Source organism: Gekko japonicus, unplaced genomic scaffold, assembly GCF_001447785.1.
Source record: "Gekko japonicus isolate JY-2015 unplaced genomic scaffold, Gekko_japonicus_V1.1 scaffold540, whole genome shotgun sequence".
Classification (NCBI taxonomy): Eukaryota; Metazoa; Chordata; class Lepidosauria; order Squamata; family Gekkonidae; genus Gekko; species Gekko japonicus.
In genome coordinates, this window is record NW_015173690.1 from 254987 (window position 1) to 273672 (window position 18686).

An 18686-nucleotide genomic window follows, 5' to 3' on the forward strand; every position below is an offset into this window, starting at 1 on the left:
GACTCTAGGGTTGCAGTGCTCATCTCCATTTCAAAGCCGAAGAGCCAGCACTGTCCGAAGACATTTCCGTGGTCATGCGGCTGGCATGACTAGAAACCAAGGAGCATAGAACGCTGTTACCTTCCCATCTAAGTGGTATCTATTTCTCTACTTGCAATTTCTTGCTTTCGAACTGCTAGGTTGGCAGGAGCTGTAACTAGAGACGGTAGCTCACTTCGTCATGCAGCAACTCGGGTCTCGAACTGCTGAACTAATGACCTTCCACAGCCTGCAGTTCAGTGTCTTAACCACTTGAGCCACCGCAGCTCCTGGGCTATGAAGAACGTCAGTGCAAAAAATCAAATACTCCAAATTCGGTAGAACATGGTTCCCTCTGATCCAGTATATGACAGAACACAACTTGATACCCTCCAACCCTGCATATATTGAATGGCTTCAATTTTAATCACCTCTTAGGATTAGTCTGAGTGCTTTCCTCTCACCACTTACATTAAACATGCATAATACACACAGGGTGCATTCAGATGGGGGCTTTCTGCTGGCATAAACTGCACCAGTTGGAACCGGTGCAGTTTATGCCGGCAGAAATGCGATCAGACTTGCCTCCATTTTGCGGATCCCTCCGGTGTCGCACCGCTCACATGCTGCGGGCATCGGTGAGGTTTTTTTTAACACAGTTTGAGCATGCGCATAGGCAGCCATTCACAGAAATTCTGTGGCATGCTCAACCCCCCCCCCCATTACATTTAAACTTTATAGGTAAGGACTTACCTTTAAAGTTTAAAGCCCAACCTGGCCTCCCTTAAGTCCTGGACTCCTCCGGGAAGTTAAACTAAGGGCTTTTTTAAAAAAAAAAAAACGCTCAGGGCGAAGCTTCGCCTGAGCGCATATCGCCTAGGGTTTTTTTGGAAAAAAATGGTGGGGGAAAGCCAGAAGCCTCAGGCTTCCGACGGAAATGGCTGTGGGACGGTGGAGACCGATCAGACGCCGGGGTACACCATTTACAACCGTTGCACTCAGTATACCACCACTTGGGACCTGGTGGCAGAGTGCAACGGTGTAAAGGGCTTTACACCGGTTAGGGACAGGAGGCAGATGTGCCCCGTCTGAATGCCGGTGAGTACAATGGTTGGAACCGGCACCCTAACCGATATAAAGCCCCTGTCTGAACGCACCCACAGAGTATTAAACTAAGGTTATGAAACGTGTTTGTTCAGAATGTCACCAGCTTTCCTACATATGTATTCTTACTTACTCCTTTACTATACTACTTTATACAAAAAATGTTGATAATTGTTGTATGAATTGTTTATCTTCAATAAAAAGTTTAATACAAAAAAAAAAAGATTTGGCACCCAGACATCTCACACTTCCAGGAGGCCATTTTTTTGTTCAGAGTGGGGACAGGACATCTGGTAGCAAAGGGTTCAGGATGGCCTGCAGGTTTGGTCGCAGCCAGTGCTCCCTCTAAGCTGTGGAGTTTTGTGAGCAGAAATTCTGCTTTGTGAGCTACTGGCATGAGAGTTGTGAGCAAGCGATTTGACTCCTGCATAAATTAGTTTGCTCTGGAGCCATCCTTCCTGAGCTAAGACAAAAATGTGTGAGCCAGGGGCTAAAAAACTGTGAGCTAGCTCACACTAACTCAGCTTAGAGGGAACACTGTAAGGCATTTTGGCGGGAGTTGGTCAGGTATCTCCCATCTCTTGTGGCAGTATCAGCGTGGGGCCAGATCCATTTTCATAGAAAAGGCAGCCTGCGTGCTCATTTTCCCCACAGTTGGGGATCCCCTTAAAGGTTTGGGGGGTGAGGGATTACAGGGGACATGCCCAGCTCAGGGGCTGTCATGGTACCCTCACACTCAAGTGGCAGAAAAGATCACACAGTGCCTGCCATTCATGTGGAATCCAATACACTGCCATCCCATGGCCCCCCTCCCAGCAGATGGGCTGGGGTGGGCAGGTATTCATTGGCCAGCTCTTGGGTCAGTTGATGCATGGATCCATTCTGCCACTTTCTGTGCCAAGGCTTCTCCCAGCTGCTGTAACCAATAAAGTTGTGGCCATTTTCAATCTAAGGCTGGTTGTATTTGTCTTGAATTTATGGGGGGTGTTGCCTTGCCTTTCCCTCTCTCCTTATCGTTGGCCCACAAGTGCTTTCAGTATATTTGAAGTTCTCTTTGTGATGATTTCCCAGTCAGTTCCCATTGCAACAGGCTTATCTACCTCTATTTCTACAATTTGTCTAGCAGCAGGCAAACTAAATGCTAAGACCCAGGAAAAAAGAAATCTTTTCACAGCCCCCCCACAACAGCAAGTAATTATTATAGTATGTAAACTAAATATCATTTGATGTAGAAGGCTGTAATATTCTTCAGAAAATGTGAGATTAAAAATACTTAAGATATCTTTAATTGGATCATCTTGTGTGGGATACTTTAGGCAGTATCTCTGGCTAGATCATTTCAAGGTTTAAAGCTACCCTTATTCATTCAACATAATAAAAAGTTAGCTAAGGCTCACTTACACAAGCAGCAAAGCTGTTTCTTAATCCAGGTTTCTTAGTTCGGTGACTTGATCACTAAACAAATGAAGCCTCAAATATGAATCAACCAGAACGGGGGGGGGGGGGTCAACCTTCCTCTCTATGGTGTTTTTATTTATGACATAGGATTTATGGCAAAACTCATAATCTGCATTCAGCACATTGCCTTTTGAGGAGGCTATTAATTTTCATTCCCGTGCATGGCTTTTTAAAGCCTGCGGTACAGGTTACCTTTCAAGACAAGCATTAGCATGTCAGGGAAGAAGTGGTAATGTTGGCAGAAATACTTGCCCGCAAATTGTTAGAGGTGAAATACCACTCTCCACCTCCATCCCACAAGTATGAAGACACAAAGAGCAGGTCGTAATGAAGCTCTTTATCAGAACCAGGCAGAGCCTTCCCCTGCTTGAAGTTCCAGGGGACTTCTCTATTTCCCATAAAAGACAAACCCTGGGCCTAGCCCTTCTTTTGCTACTGTTGAGAGCGGCTTGAGCATGCAGAGGTCAGAGACTATCATCCGAAGCAAAGCTCACAATGTTTGAGTCAAAGTGCCTAGCCACAGAACATAAAGGCATGGAGGCACTGGCTGCGCTGGTGCAGTGGCAACATGAAGGTGAATGGGGCAGGGATTCTGTTTGACTCCTTGTGGGAAGCCACTTTGCAGCTTATCCTTCAGATGTGCATGCATGCTGTGAAAGCATAGTTACATCATATCTCTTCTAGCCTTATTTCCCCCCCTGTGATTTTATCTGAGATCTTAAGGATGGCTACCAATAGTCATTACAGTGGAAGGCAGATGTATTTCTCAGGAGTGTTCTGTGTCATGCTTTAAATAATGTCAGATATTATAATCTTGAATGTTTAGTTGACAGGTCTGCGGCCCCTGAATCTCCTGTTCCAGAGAGTCCTATTTCTTGCCTGACATAGGTTTTCCTGCTTTGTAGACAGCCTTTTCAGAAAGAATAGCTGGAGACTACTGAGACTTCGTTTCTTGGGTAGCCTTTCAGCTGATAAAAGGTCTGTTTCCATCTTTTGCAGTTGTGTTGTGAAAACACAGTGGTAGTCCATTACAAGGTGGCAGAGTGATTGCATAAGATCTTCTCCTTATATTTTAATATATTGTAAGGTCTGTCTGCTGGAAAAAAGCTCTATATTTAGTTGAGTAGAATGGTAGGATATAACCATGTCACTGAGGTGTTCAGTTACAGAATCTTTCCAAAAGGCAATATTATTTGCTTCCAGAACTTCATTGTGTCGTAAATCACCACAGGTTTTGGGGTGAGCAGAGGAGATAAAGAAATAATTATGATGACCTGTGGATTTCTTGCACATAACACTTTCAGGACCTTCAGTGTTTATTCAGATTTGTGGTGACAAGGCAGTTCCTACTTACATAACTATTTCCATAGGGGTGTGCAAAAAATGGTATTTTTCAGATTCTGATATATTGGACTAAAAAAAAAAAATCAGTATCCCCACTATGCCCAAATTCCAATATTGGCATGGTATTCAGATTTGAGGAGGGGGGGTTGGGAATCTAAATTTTTGGAAGGTCCGTTATAACCTCTGGAGGAGTTATTTGGGTGTCTGGGGGGGTTATTTTTTTTTCAAGCAATAGGCACCAAATTTGTAGGAGAGCTGCTGTTGCCTGTCCTCAGAAGAACCCCCAAATTTAACAAAGATTGGATCACTCAAAGAGGGTGCCTCCATCCACCCTCCATTGTCTCCAAACAGGGGGGACAGCCTTTTTTTCCTCCAAGGCAAAAGCAAAGAGGCAAGTCTGCAGCAACCACTGGTCAATGCCTCCCATGCCAAGAATAAACACAAGCCCAAAAGAACCAAAGCAGAACCCAGAAATCTAAGCAGAACTACAAGCCAATGTGGCAAGCCCAACAGAACTAATGTTTGGCTCACAGGTCTCTTTATCCTACTCTATCCATTTCTTCTCCATCAAGATGAAGAACAGTTTTTGTGCTGTTGTTTTAATTTCAGCATGCCATTTTGGTTTGTGGGGGCTGATGACTCAATGAGTGATCTTTGAGAGCACTACCTCCAACATCTCCCTGTGCTGCACTGCTACCAGGGTTCCACAGGGGAATTTTGGTGCAGGTGGATTCAGAAGGGCAGTGGGGATTAGTGGGGTGTTTCGGTGCCAATCAGATTGCGTAATTGCTCTACCACTTTTTTCTAGTCTCATTTTAACTATGAGAAGATCATTTTGCCCCAGCTTCCCAGCACAGATAAGAGAGGGTGAAGGCACATACACATGCTCACTTCAGTCACCTTCAAAGTCCAGAATTGGGTAATTGATCAGTGGCAAGTTGACCTTCAGGAAGACATCAACTGTCCAGAGGAGCAGGCATGAGTGATGCGAGCAGACAATGTCACCCATGTGGGGGGAAACATGGTCACTCTGCACTCTCATTGCAGGGCACAAGAGGAGGCTCTGGGCCACACAGAGAGGTCCAGCCAGATCTTCTTCTCCTCACCACTGCAACCACCATATCCTGCCTCATATGCCTCTTGCTGGCAAAGGGGCCAAGTGCCCATCCGATGAGCTCCATTTCCAAGGTCATCATGGCAGTGGCCACTGGGGGGATGCTATCTAGAGATGGAGGTGGAGGATGAACAGCAGCAGAGCTGGTTTCACCTCTGCCTCTTCCTCTGGTTGCCCCAACATGTCCCCTCTTGGCCTGCATGGGCTCAACTCATCAAATGAGTTGGTTGGCCTGCTCGGCAATCCTGCCCTTGAAGCATGGGTCACACGTGGTCACCAACTTGTAGACCTTCTGCTGTGTGATAGGCTGATGGCAGCCCTCACTTCCATCTTGCAGCCTTTTGACCAGTGCATGCACTGCTGGGAGCAAGCCTATACATCTTGTAGCTGGCTCCAGAAAGGAGGCCAAGTCTTCATGAATCATTTGGATCATGGGGATGACCAGAGCCAGACTTGCCATGTCAGATGAAAGTGTGTGGTTCTTAAAAGGCAGAGAAATGGTCAACCACTTGCCCTGAGAAATGGTCAACGGTCTGAGAAATGGTTTGAGATCAGAGCACACACTGGAAAAGTTTTTTTAAAATTAATCTAGACTAATTATACTACTGTTTTGCAGACAAAACCTTGCCTCTTTTAATGGCCTAGCACTGGCCTAAGTAAGGAGGAACTAAAGCCCTATGCTGAAGTTTAATTAGAACGGTCTTAAATAATTCCTAACAGATGTTTATTACTAAAAGCCTCTATTTAGCGCATACTACCAGAACAAGTATTTAACAATTAAATGCTCCCTTGAACCAGAAGCACACACAGTGCTCCAAACCAGACCTGGGCCTGACACCAAACCAGGCCTGCCACCAGCACAGGATCATGCCGGCAGTTGCTAAAGCCCCACCATGGTGGGTCCAGCAGCACTGGCAGAGGATACTGGCAGGTGCTACGGGCTTGGCTGCAAGAGCAGAGCACACCATGCAGGCAGCTGCTCCAGCCTGGCCACAGTGGGCCCAGCAGTAGTGGTGGATGAGGTCGGCTGCTGCTCTGGGCCCAGCCACAGCTGGGCTGGAGCAGCTGCCAGTGTGCTCTGCCTCTGCGGCCAGGCTCAAAACAGCAGCTGGCATGCTCTGCTGCTGTGGCCAGGCCCAGAGCAGCTGCCGGTGGCCTCGACAGTCAGGTTGGAGTAGCAGCCAGTGTCCTCCATGGTCAAGTCAGAGCAGCAACTGGCATCCTCCGCCACCACTTCTGGGCCTGCCGTGTGCTGAGCCAACCGTGTGCTGGGCCCACAGCTGTGGGGGGGGCATGAGGGGGTGGTAAAACAATGCAGAGTAGTAAAACAATGGGGGGGGATAAAAGCCATAGAATTTTGAACAATTTATAGTGAGGCATGAGGTCACTCCAGACCATTTTTAAATTTAATTTCCCCCCACTGCCACTCATTCATGGGTCAGGAAACACCAGCTGTAGGCAAAGTTCCACAGCCTCACTAGGTGGCTGGCAACCCAAGGCTCAATGGGAGTCACAAGCAGGGGTCATTTCGTAGAAAAAGAGATGCAGGAGCTCATTAGCATAACTCATTAGCAAGACTTATTTGCATATGCCACACCCCCGGATGTCCCCGGAAGTGTGTCAGAAGGCAACACGCACTGCTCAGGCTCCACTGAACTGTTTTGGATTGCCAGCTATTGGGGGGAACGTGCAGATCTGTCCTCGCAGAGGAGGGAGAGCTTGTACCTGAATAAAACTTGTCTTAAAGGTGCCACTGGACTGTTTTGGACCGGGGGGCTGGGGGGGGGCTCTTCAACTTACCTGGCTGCTTCTTGCTCTGATTGAGGGCTGCTGGGAGCAGGGGGTGGGGCTTGTTGTATGTGCCCGCCCCCATGGCTCTTTACTGCCGGAGCTCCGCTCCTGTGCGTTCCTTCAGGAAATGACCCCTAGTCACAAGGAAGGATTAAGTGCCCCCCCCCACCAGAATTCTGTCACTCTTAGGGGCATGAGCAGGCCAGTTTCCCAAACTGTTTTTCTCAATTTTCCCTTAAGAAGAAGAGAGAGGAAGAGATTGGATTTATACCCCACCCTTCACTACCCAAGGAGCTGCGGTGGCTCAAGTGGTTAAGACGCTGAACTGCAGGCTGTGGAAGGTCAGTAGTTCAGCAGTTTGAGACCCGAGTTGCCGCATGACAGAGTGAGTTCCCGTCTCTAGTTCCAGCTCCTGCCAACCTAGCAGTTCGAAAGCAAGAAATTGCAAGTAGATAAATAGGTACCACTTCGGTGGGAAGGTAACAGTGTTCCGTGCGCCTTGGCGTTTAGTCATGCCGGCCACATGACCACGGAAATGTCTTCGGACAGCGGCTTTGAAATGGAGATGAGCACCGCAACCCTAGAGTGGGACTCGACTGACTTTTGAGCAAGTGAACCTTTACCTTTTACCTCACTACCCAAAGGAGTCTCAGAGTGGCTTACAATCTCCTTTCCCTTCCCCTCCCCACAACAGACACCCTGTGAGGTAGGTGGGGCTGAGAGAGCTCTGACAGAAACTGCTCTTTTCCCAGAACAGCTGTGCCGGAACTATGGCTTGCCCAAGGTCATCCAGCAGATGCAAGTGGAGGAGTGGGGAATCAAACCTGGTTCTCCCAGATTAGAGTCTGCGCACTTAACCACTACAAATTGACTCTCCATTGTTCACAACATTCCATGTTGTTTGGATCATTTTCAGTCCTCATCAGGCTGCTTGGGGAGTTTCTCCCACCCTTTGGGTTATTTTTTTTCCCAAACCTGAGGAGTCCCCCAAAACTCTAGAGCCCCAAGTTTGTTGTGTTATTTGTTTTTGCTGCTTTATAGAGATTGAAACCACAAGGAGATTGTATTTCACAGTATCTCTGTGATGATTTGTCAGTCTAAAACATTTTGCTTGTCCTGCTACCTTCTAAATGGCCTTGCTTGTGCCTAATTAGTATGTAAAGGCATATGAGCTGTTAGAGTCAGAGAGGGCTTCTGACTCAAGATATAGGTACCCCAAAGGAAAGTGGAACTGAAGGTTGTTAGAACAACTTTTTTTATCAGGCTTAAGATAGGAACACTTTTGTCTTTGCAAGTCATAAGAATCAAAAATAACACACCCACAAATGTGATAAGGTGTATTTGAAGCAAACTGTCACAGACCTATCTAAAAATCCACTCCTCCCTTTGTTATGTATCAGCTAAGCTTTAAAGCCATGTTTTTTCAAGCATGAAGTGTTTGTTAAACCTTTGCAGAATCTTTTGTTTAAAAATAGTAATTTCATCCTCAACTTCTCTCTATGCATACTGAGAGAGATAGTGTTTAATTCTTTGTTTGGAGTTCAGTACTTCAATGGGCAACAAAGTTTCAAAATGATACACTCCCGCAACTACCACTAAAATACCTGTTGTAGGAAGAGGCCTCTTCAATTGCTTTCAGTTTCCCTTGCTCCTGAACACTTCAGTTAACATTGCTTGCTGTTTTTGAAGGCATTGGTATCTTCATTTGCTCAAAATTTCAATGGAGGTGGTGGACTTATGGCAACCCTGTGGGGATTTCAAGGCAAGAGACATTCAGAGGTGGTTTTCCACCGCTCGCCTTTGCATCACAATATGACAGTGGAAATAATACCTCCTTTTCACATAATGTCTCAGGGAAAATGAATACATAGATGACAGAATGATAAGGAATGAGGGAGTGTAGCAGCAAGCTTCTCTTCCAACCTACACACATGTACAGGAAGATGTGTTTAAGTCCTAGATATGTATAACCAGGGCTATTTTTGGGCTGGAATGCATAGGAATGGAGTTTCAGTTGTCTTCAGAGTTGACCACGCCCACTACAGCCCAATTCTCTGCATGCGTGGCTACAGAGGGAAGGCCTGGAGAGCGACCCCCCCCAACTCCGAGGCGGGTGGGCCAGGGGGGCCTGGAAGGATTGGGGAGGCATTTAAATGCCTCCCCATGCCTTCCCCAGCCTGTCCAAGGGCCGGCCAGGCAAGCCAAGGAAATAGGGTTGCCAAGTCTGGCAAACGTACCGGCAGGGGAGGCTCCGCCAAGTCTGGGAGAAGGTCCGTAAGTGACGTGCGACGTTGTTGACCGGAAGTGACGTGCAACATTGCTGATGTTGGGGGCGTGGCTGAGCTCGTCGGGGGGAAAACCATATGGTGGCTGTGTCACCTCTGGTCACCTCCAAAGCGTGGGTTTCCCCGCCCCCCGCCCCCATTTGGCAACCCTACAAGGGAAGGCAATTTAAACTGCCTTCCCTTTAAGGGGGGGGGTTGCCCAGGCAAGCCAAGGGTCAGGGGTGTGGCCTAATATGCTAATGAGTTTCTGCTGTTGGGTGTGGCCTATTATGCTAATGAGTTCCTGCTGGGCTTTTCCTACAAAAAAGCCCTGTGTATAACTATGCGTGTACAGGTATCACTCTGCATTATCAAAGCCTTTGGGAGAAAAATTAAATCTTCAGAATGCAGCTCTATTCATGTAGACTTCATTGTGGGGGGATCCAGTCACATGTGAGTGGAAAAGAAAATCTACTTAGTGGTGTCCCACTCTTGACCCAATCCAAAAATGTTTTGTGCTATGCCTTGCACATGCAGAAACAAAAGTTTGGATTCAATCATTTTCACTTTGCACAAGTAGCCTGCAAGGTTTATTTTTAACCCCTATGCAAGCAAGTAGAAGTGTTCTATGGGACCCAACCCAGCATCTTCCAGAGAAGCACAAAGTTAAGGAGCAGATTTTTCCATCACAATGCTAATCCTTCCGTCTTCTTCTATCCTCATTAATTTTTCCTGAAATATTGAGTGGCAAGGACTAACAGAAGACTGTTGCGTATTGGAATTAATTATGGCCCGGTCACACGGGCTGGATATCGCGGGGAGGAGGTGTGGCTGTTTGCCCCGGAGCGAACTACCGCGTGGCAGCCGGATCAAATGTCCCGCCCGACATCCCGTGGTTGGGGGGAGGTGCCGATCATACCTCACTCCTGTAGCGCGGCAAAGAAGCGGCACCGTGGGGGTTGTGTTGGTTTTTTAAAATCCAAGTGTTTGCATGCGCCGTTGGGTGCTTGTGCGCACCCGTGGAGACTTGACAAAAAAACACTTTTCGCGATGGGACATGGGCGGGCGCCGGATGCACGAGCTTACACCAGAAACGTGATCTGACACCCGCCCTTGCCCCGCGATTTCCGGAAACTAGTACCTCGGAGGTACTAGTTTTTTACAGCGCATCTTCGGAGTGAAGCCTTGCGTGAGCCACGGGAGCTCTACACTTCCCAGATGTGGCGGTGAGATCGCGCCCGGAAAATCCGCCTATCTTCCGTCTCTCTAGCGTGCCTAATGCTCTGTGTGACCGGGGCCTATATTTATTTTTGTCATCAGTTAATTATATCTAGAGATGTGCATTCACTTTGTAAAGAATCACACTCCAAAATGAGTCACCCTGCTTTGATGCTAAACAGGCCCCTAAATGAAGTGAGGTACCTTTGCACTGTTGCTATACCCTCCTGAGGGGTGAGAGATCCTACACACCCCGCTCCTGTTTCCTGCTGCCGGTCAGTCACAGTGGCAGTGGGAGGAAGTTATAAAATTTGTCATTGGACCAATAGCAAAACATCATTTCTGGAATCACTGGAAACTGACAACCTACTTGCCAAGTTCATCCCTCCAAATCACTCTGAATCACAGCAAAGCTATCCAAAACAAGTTATAAATAATAATAAAATAAAGAAGCAACGTGCTTTGAATGACTTCAAATTAGTGGGCTTCTTCATCAAAGTCCCAGCCCATTGCTCCTATCCTTTACTGTTTGGAGCCTTTCTTCCATAGAGAGGAGGTGGTTTCCAAACAGTTAGGGGGAGACTGGTGAAGGGGCAATATGACTGATGGCCCTGAGTTGAATAAAGGCTGCTGATCAGTACTTCCTCATCCAATCAGTGTGCTTCTCGGGAGGGAACTATGAAAGACCCATTTCTCATTCTATGAACCTGTGTCATGTCTGTTCATCACAACAGCACCTTTTCACTATTGCCTCATGTGTCAAGGTGGGAACAGCTGCAGCTCACTCATGGACCTTTTCTATAATCACCTCCACACTTCTTTTTTAAAACCTCTTGAGCATGTGAGGAAATCCTCCTTTCTTCACTTTTTTTTTGGGGGGGACTTATAAAGCCAAATTCTTTAGTTGAACATCTGGGGGACCCGAAGGGGATTGGCAATAGTGGCTAAATCTGTGCATGTTATAGATAGGATTGCCAGACCCCTGGTCCCAGCGGGGGTTTCCCCAGTGTGAGGGGCTCCTTCCTGCTGCCAGCCAGCTGGCCGGTGGGGGGAAGCCCTGCCCCCAAGGGTGACCACCCAGCCACTCCCACTGCCCTCCAGCTGGCTCTTTAAATCTTGCAGGAGGGAGGGAAGAAGAGGGTGGTCACGCACACCTGCACTCCAAGCCAGACACGTATGACCTCCCCCCACCTTTTCCCAACAGCATTTAAAGGGACCCTTAAATGCTGTTAGGAGAAGGTGGGGGCCACACACCTGCACTCTAAGCCGTGAATTTGCGGCTTGGAGTGCAGTTGTGCGCAGCCTTCCTCCCCTGCCTGTTCCCAACAGTATATAAAGGGATCCTCTAAATGCTGTTGTGAAGAGGTGGGGGCCACACACCTGCACTCCAAGCTGTGAATTTGCGGCTTGGAGTGCAGGCATGTGCGAGGGGGGGGGGCTGCCTCTTGCCAAAAGCACTTAAAGGGACCCTTTAAATACTTTCACCAATAAATAATGAAAACATCATTGAATACTAAAAGAACCTAGTATAAAATCTTGCACAGTTTCTGAAACTGCAAAAGGGAAGGAATAGTCCACATATTTGGCAGCTGATGGAGATGCCACAGAAGTCATTCTAGGGGGAAGACTTTAGGGTCTGTTTGGGCCCATATGGAGAGATGCAGCACTCCAGGCACTCCAGGCCATAAAGCCCTTTAAAGGCCCAAACTAGCACCTTGTAGTTGAGGCACTACAGTTTGGTGTAGTGGTTAAGAGTGCAGACTCTAACCTGGGAGAACCGGGTTTGATTCCCCATTCCTCCACATGCAGCTCCTTGGGTCAGTCATAAGTTCTTTCAGAACTGTTCTCTCAAGGGCAGTTCTCGAGAGAGCTCTCTCAGCCCCACCTACCTCACAGGGTGACTGTTGTGGGGAAGGGAAAGGGAAAGGGAAAGGGATTGTAAACTGCTCTGAGACTCCTTTGGGTAGTGAAGGGAAGGTTATAAATCCAATCTTTTCTTCTTTCTCTTTTTAAAAAAAAGTTAGTAATTTTTTTTGTTGCGGTGGTGGTTGTTATCAACCTTGGGTTCCACTATGTGGAAGAAAGGTGGACTTACGAACATTTTAAGTAAGAAACTTTTCTATTGATAGGTATAAATAATGAGCATTTAAAACCTAGACCAACAGAAGTGAGAAAAAATATAGTTCATTTTACCTTGGACAACCAAAACTGCTTCTTCCTTATTACATGTTAGAAAGAAGTCAGCATTTTTTTCCAGAATAGTGACATATGAACTGGCCTTACTTTCCCAAGCTTTTCTTGTTTACCAGTAGATGTAGAAAAACCTATGCAACGATGTACTCACTTGCTCGCTAAGGGCACACTGCACTCTTTGAGCCTCTTTGAAAAGACCCAGAGGCAGCATCCTTGCTCTCTCAGTTGGCTACCTCTAATGCTCATTGCCTCTTCACAACAGTCTCTCTTACCACCAGCTGATATCTTTTCTCAGGGCTAATCTACAACAAAGTCTAAAGGTACCCAAAGATTTTAAACTGACTTCCTGGTGTGCCTCTTTTGGTTTCATTTGACAGCTAGAGGAAATCAGGAAAACTTTACACCGAGCAAGAACACATTGCTGATGAATTGGAAACAGCTGTTTGCATCACTGGAGAACAATGGGAAAGCAGACAACACAGAAGTGTGATGCAAGTGAAGAGTGGGGGTGGGGGGGAAATAGCTTCCCAACATGAGATTTGGACTTTTTAGATTCTCTTGGCCATGGACTAGTTGCCCATAGTAGTATTTAAGGGGGAAAGGAACAAGCCCCACAAATCAACAGGGCATACATAAGTGGTGCATAAGTAATGGAAAGATTGTATCCTTGGAAAGAATATAAGTGCCTTATAACTCACATCATCTATTAATTCCATAGTGACACTGATTAAGAAATGGTATGAAGAATTCCATTTTTGAAATGATACAGTCCAGGAGCATTATCTCTGAAACAAATCTATTATTCATACTCACTACATTTCAAAGTGCTGGAGCCTCATAAGAATTTCTTGGAGACAAAATACTGAAAATACCTATAACCAGGGGTCATTTCGTAGAAAAAGAGCTGCAGGAGCTCATTAGCATACCTAATAGGCTATTAGCATAATAGTCTATTAGCATATGCCACGCCCTCTGACATCACCGGAAGTGATGTCAGAAGGAGAGGCAAAAGGGGGGAGGCATCTTCAAAAGCCTTCCCTTCCCTAGGCAGGCAGGTGGGCGGATGGGGGGGGGAGTGAAGAGAGAAGGGGGTTAAAGTTTAAAGTTTAAACCCCTTCTCTCTTTGCTCCCCCACCCTCCCCACCTTGGCAGGCCGGCTGGGGGAGGGGGGGGGGGGGGTTTAAAGATGCCCCCCCCTTTTTGCTTCCCCAGCCGACCAGGGGGGGAAGCGATGAGAGAAGGGGTTTAAACTTTAAACCCCTTCTCTTTGGATATATTCTATGGCCCCATAGAATATAATGGGAAGATTGTGCCGCCCCTGCAGCACAACTACAGAGAGAAGGGGTTTAAAGTTTAAACCCCTTCTTCTTTGGAGTTGCACCACTACTGCGGCGTGTGGGGCAGGGCTTGTGCCCACTCCTGGGCTGCCAGAGCAGCGCTCCAGCACGCTCTGACCCCAAATGACCCCTGCCTATAACTTACATGGTGTTCCAGCAACATACATTTGGAGAAGCAGCACTTTGTAAATGGGGAGTGGGAGTGGGAGTGGGAGTGGGGTGGGAATCACACTACAGAATATAGATAGTAACAGACGGTCAGGCTTTAATGCCACCAAAATTCACCCAGCAATAAAAACATATCACATATACATTTCATCAGATGAGAAGCAAACAGCCAAACATTAGAGCTGAGGTACATTATACAGGACTGCAGTCAGATGGGCAGTTTGGCCCAATAGCTGGCCACTGGCAGTTTTCCTGGCTCCCACTTCCTTCTTCCCTAAACCCATCTCTTCCCAAATGCAAAATTTCCAATCTGGGATTTTCTTCACTTAATTTGAGGAGGAAATACTTCAGCAGAGCCCAGGAAGCATCATTTTTGTGTCTGAAGAGAACGTATATTTAAATTCATCTGACTACATCACAGGAGGATTCTGGACTTGGAGCTTCACTATGTTTTTGATTGGCCCCAGAACCCTATGGCAGGCATTATATGGTTGCTTGTTCCCTCTGTAACAACTATTTTGTCATGACACCTACTTCCCAGCCCAATTGTTTAGAACGATTTGCTCTATTACTGCTCTGTCTCAAGACAGGCTAAAAAGTAGGGAATTGGATATTGGCTGTGAGGCTTTTGCGAGCGATTTTGTGGATAAAGTTTTGTCGCTCCGCCATGACCTCCCCACTACAGTTGACACAGTGAATGAACTCAAGGCTCCAAGCATGTCTTCTTGTCACATTATGGATTATTTCAACCCAGTCAGCCTAGAGGAAGTTGACAAATTGCTCCTAACTGTACGCTCTACCACTTGCTCACTTGATCCATGCCCTTCGTGGCTAATCAAAGCCGGCCACAAGGGGTTCTGAGGTGCTTTGTGGGAGATCATCGACAAGTCCCTCTGTTGTTGGGTGGCCAGTCCGACTCCACACTGGAAGACCTAGACCAGGCATTACAAGCTGTGGCTGGTTGGCTTAGGCTGAGTCGGCTGAAATTGAATCCAACGAAGACAGAGGTCCTGTGCCTGAGTTAGAGTGGCCCAAGGGTAGGGATCCCGCTTCCGACCTTTGATGGGGCACCATTGGTGCTAGCACTGGAGGTTAGGAGTTTGGGAGTGCTCCTAGATGCCTCCTTAACAATGGAGGCCCAGGTAGCAGCCACTGCCAAGTCAGCCTTTTACCACCTTCAGCTGATTAGGCAGCTGGTTCCCTTCCTTGAATGCAGTGACCCGGAAACAGTGCTCCATGCAATGATCACCTCAAGACTAGATTACTGTAATGTCCTCTACATGGGGCTGTCCTTGTCACAAATCTGGAAGCTGCAGCTGGTACAAAATGCTGCGGCCAGACTGTTGATGGACTCCCTATTTGAGAGCACATCCAGCCTATGCTAAAGACATTGCACTGGCTGCCTATAGCATATCAGGTTTGTTTCAAGGTGCTGGTTCTCACCTTTAAAACCCTTTATGGCCAGGGACCTACATACTTGAGGGACCGCCTTTCCCCATATGTACCCTAGAGAGTGCTGCGATCAGGGGCCCCGAATCAGCTGGTCCTCCCAAGTCTTAAGGAGGCCAGGCTAGCAACAACCAGGGCCAGGGCTTTCTCAGTGGCAGCTCCTTGTGGTGGAATGAGTTCCCAGAAGAGACCAGGACCCTGTGGGACCTCTCACAGTTCCACAAGGCCTGCAAAACAGAGCTCTTCTGCCAGGCCTTTGGAGCCACCGCCACTCGTACCATCATTACCACTATCACCACTACAAACAATTGACATCTTATGCTGGATCCCTTCATTACTGCCTGAGCTAATCACTCTAGATAGCTGAGGAAGATCAAAGAGCTGACTGTAAAATGAGGAGCTAAACTTGCTAGCACTTTATTATGCTTCATTTTAACACTGTATTATATTAATTAATTTATTTATTTATTTATTTGTTCGATTTGCTATCCTGCCCTAACCCCTAAGGGTCTCTGGGTGGCTTACAGAGAGTGCTAATCACATTTTACAGAATCTAACCTAGGGCCACAGACATACAGGGGTGGTGACTACCCTACCAGGCACCCTTTTTTTGCGGCGGATCTTCGGTTGTTGTCTTGTTCTTGCGGGTGGTAGTCGGCGGCGTCCTTTCTGGTGCTGGTCTTTGGAGTTCCCTTCTTCCGGCTGTAGTGATTCCATTTCCGGGCCAGGACCACTCGCACTTCCGCGCATGCTCCACTGTGGCTTCTGTCCCGATGAGGCTCTGGCCTGCTGTGTTGCTCCACCTCCGCGCCAGTTGGTCCGGCCTCCTTCGCTCGCTCCTTGCCTCGCCAGCCACCATTTTTTTTCTCCGTTGCCGCCATCGCCACTGCTTCGCTTCGCCGCTTGCCACTCACTGCTGCAACACAGGGACGGGTGCCCCTCCGCTCTAGTAGCAGGTACCCATTAGTCTAATTGCCCTTTAACGGGCTTTCGAGCCGCTGGGTGGGAGGGAGCTGGGACATAGGGCCATGTTGTGATTTTATGTACAGTGTTGCTGGGCCACTGATTTAGAAGCAGGAGCAAATGTTTTGTGTGCAGAATTACTCCTATTAAAGGATATCAGGACAGGTGTTAGGAATTATGGAGCCACTGGCAATTGAAACAGGATGGCCAGATGGGTCGATGACCTGACTTGGTAAGGCAGTTTCAAATATTTATATCATTTCCAGATTCAGCATGCAAGCTACCCAAGGCAGGTAAAGACTGGCCCCATGCACCAGCCACTTGTTTTTAATGACTTGGCACATTACAGCATGCTCAGAATGGGGAAGTTATGCTGGAGTACTTCACACAGACTGTTAGAATAGCATTCAATTTGTGAGAAGAGGCAACCACACCACTTTGTTGCTGGCTGTTGGGCTCCTATATTAGCAGAATAGCAAGGCGGAAGCCCCAGTGGCAGAGGTAATAGGGGAAGATGCTTGTTTATGTGCTCTGACCTTGGCTGCTTGCCTTTCTCTTCAAGGAGTTCTTTTCCTGTTCAGAACCATTTCCTCAGAGAACTAGGCTGAGAATCAGCATGTTAGTCTTTGAAAGTATCCGTCCTTCCCATACCACCTTAAATTATCCTGGGTATGTTTGCTTGTTTGACTGTTATGAACACCAGCAAGTTTAGAAATATTAAAAACTTAATAGCTGTGCAGAAGTGCCATTAATCTCTCATGAGAGGCACATTATTTCCAATGTCTCCTACCTGATCTTTCAAGCTACTTTCAATATATTTTATTCTACTTCCCCCTCTAATTTTTAGAGTTCCATTGCCAAATATTCTGAATCATCAGGATTAATCTGAAGCCTGGATGAAATCCAGGTGTTACCAAAAAAAATAGCAAGGTGCTTTTCGTTTTCTTCCAGCCCTGCTGGGATGTGTAACTCATGTTTATTGCTGTGAGAAAAAGTGGAGCTAATCATAAGAGAAAGGAAGTATTTTCTGTGGCCTTAATGCAGGCTGCACTGAACACAACTTGCCCAAAGTGTACATTGGTATGTTGGATATGTTGCCTGGACACTTTTAAAGGAATTCTGGTTTTGTTAAACAGAATGCAATGGATAGGATAAGGTTTGATAAGGTTGTGCATGATGGGCAAACTGGGAGACTGTGGAGTGGACTATAGGACAGTTCAGTGGATAGGGAACTGGTTAGAGGACCGCACCCAAAGAGTGGTGGTCAATGGCGTTTCATCAGATTGGAGGGAGGTGTCCAGTGGGGTGCCACAGGGCTCGGTTTTGGGCCTGGTACTTTTCAATATTTTTATCAATGATCTGGATGAAGGCGTAGAAGGGTTACTCATTAAATTTGTTGACGATACCAAATTGGGAGGAGTAGCAAACACCCAAGAAGATAGACTTAAAATTCAACAAGAGTTGAAGTGGGAAGTGGGAAGTTGCAAACAGAATGCAATTCAACAAAGTTAAATGGACAGTATTACATCTGGGCCACAAAAATGTCAAGCACAAATAGTGGATGGGGGATACATTTCTGGGGAGTAGTGTATGCAAAAGAGATCTCGGGGTAAGGGTGGACTGTAAACTAAATATGAGCAGTCAGTGTGATGCGGTGGCAAAAAAGGCAAATTCAGTCTTGGGTTGTATTAAAAGGGCCATATCATTGAAATCGCAGGAGGTCATAGCCCCTCTGTATACTGCCTTGGTCAGGCCACACCTGGAGTACTGAGTGCAGTTCTGGAGGCCTTACTTCAAAAAGGATGTGGACAAAATCGAGAGGGTGCAGAAGAGACTGACGAGGATGATCAGGGGTCTGGAGATGGAGCCCTACGAGGAAAGGCTTAAGGGCCTTGGGAATGTTTAGTTTGGAGAAGAAAGGGGAGTAGAACTCTAAGCTGTGTGAGAATACGCATGCACAAAAAGCCAATTGAGCTGCATTGCATGGTTAGTAAGACCAGTTGGCAGTAGAGGATAGGACCCAAAGCAACGGGTTTAAATTACATACAGAAAGGTATCGGCTGGATATTAGGAAAAACTTTTTCACAGTCAGAGTGGTTCAAAGGTGGAATCAGCTGCCTAGGGAGGTGGTTAGCTCCCCTTCACTGACAGCTTTCAAGAAGAGGCTGGATGAATATTTGTCAGAGATGCTTTAGGCTGGTCCTGCATTGGGCAGGGGGTTGGACTAGATGGTCTGTATGGCCCCTTCCAACTCTATGATTCTAT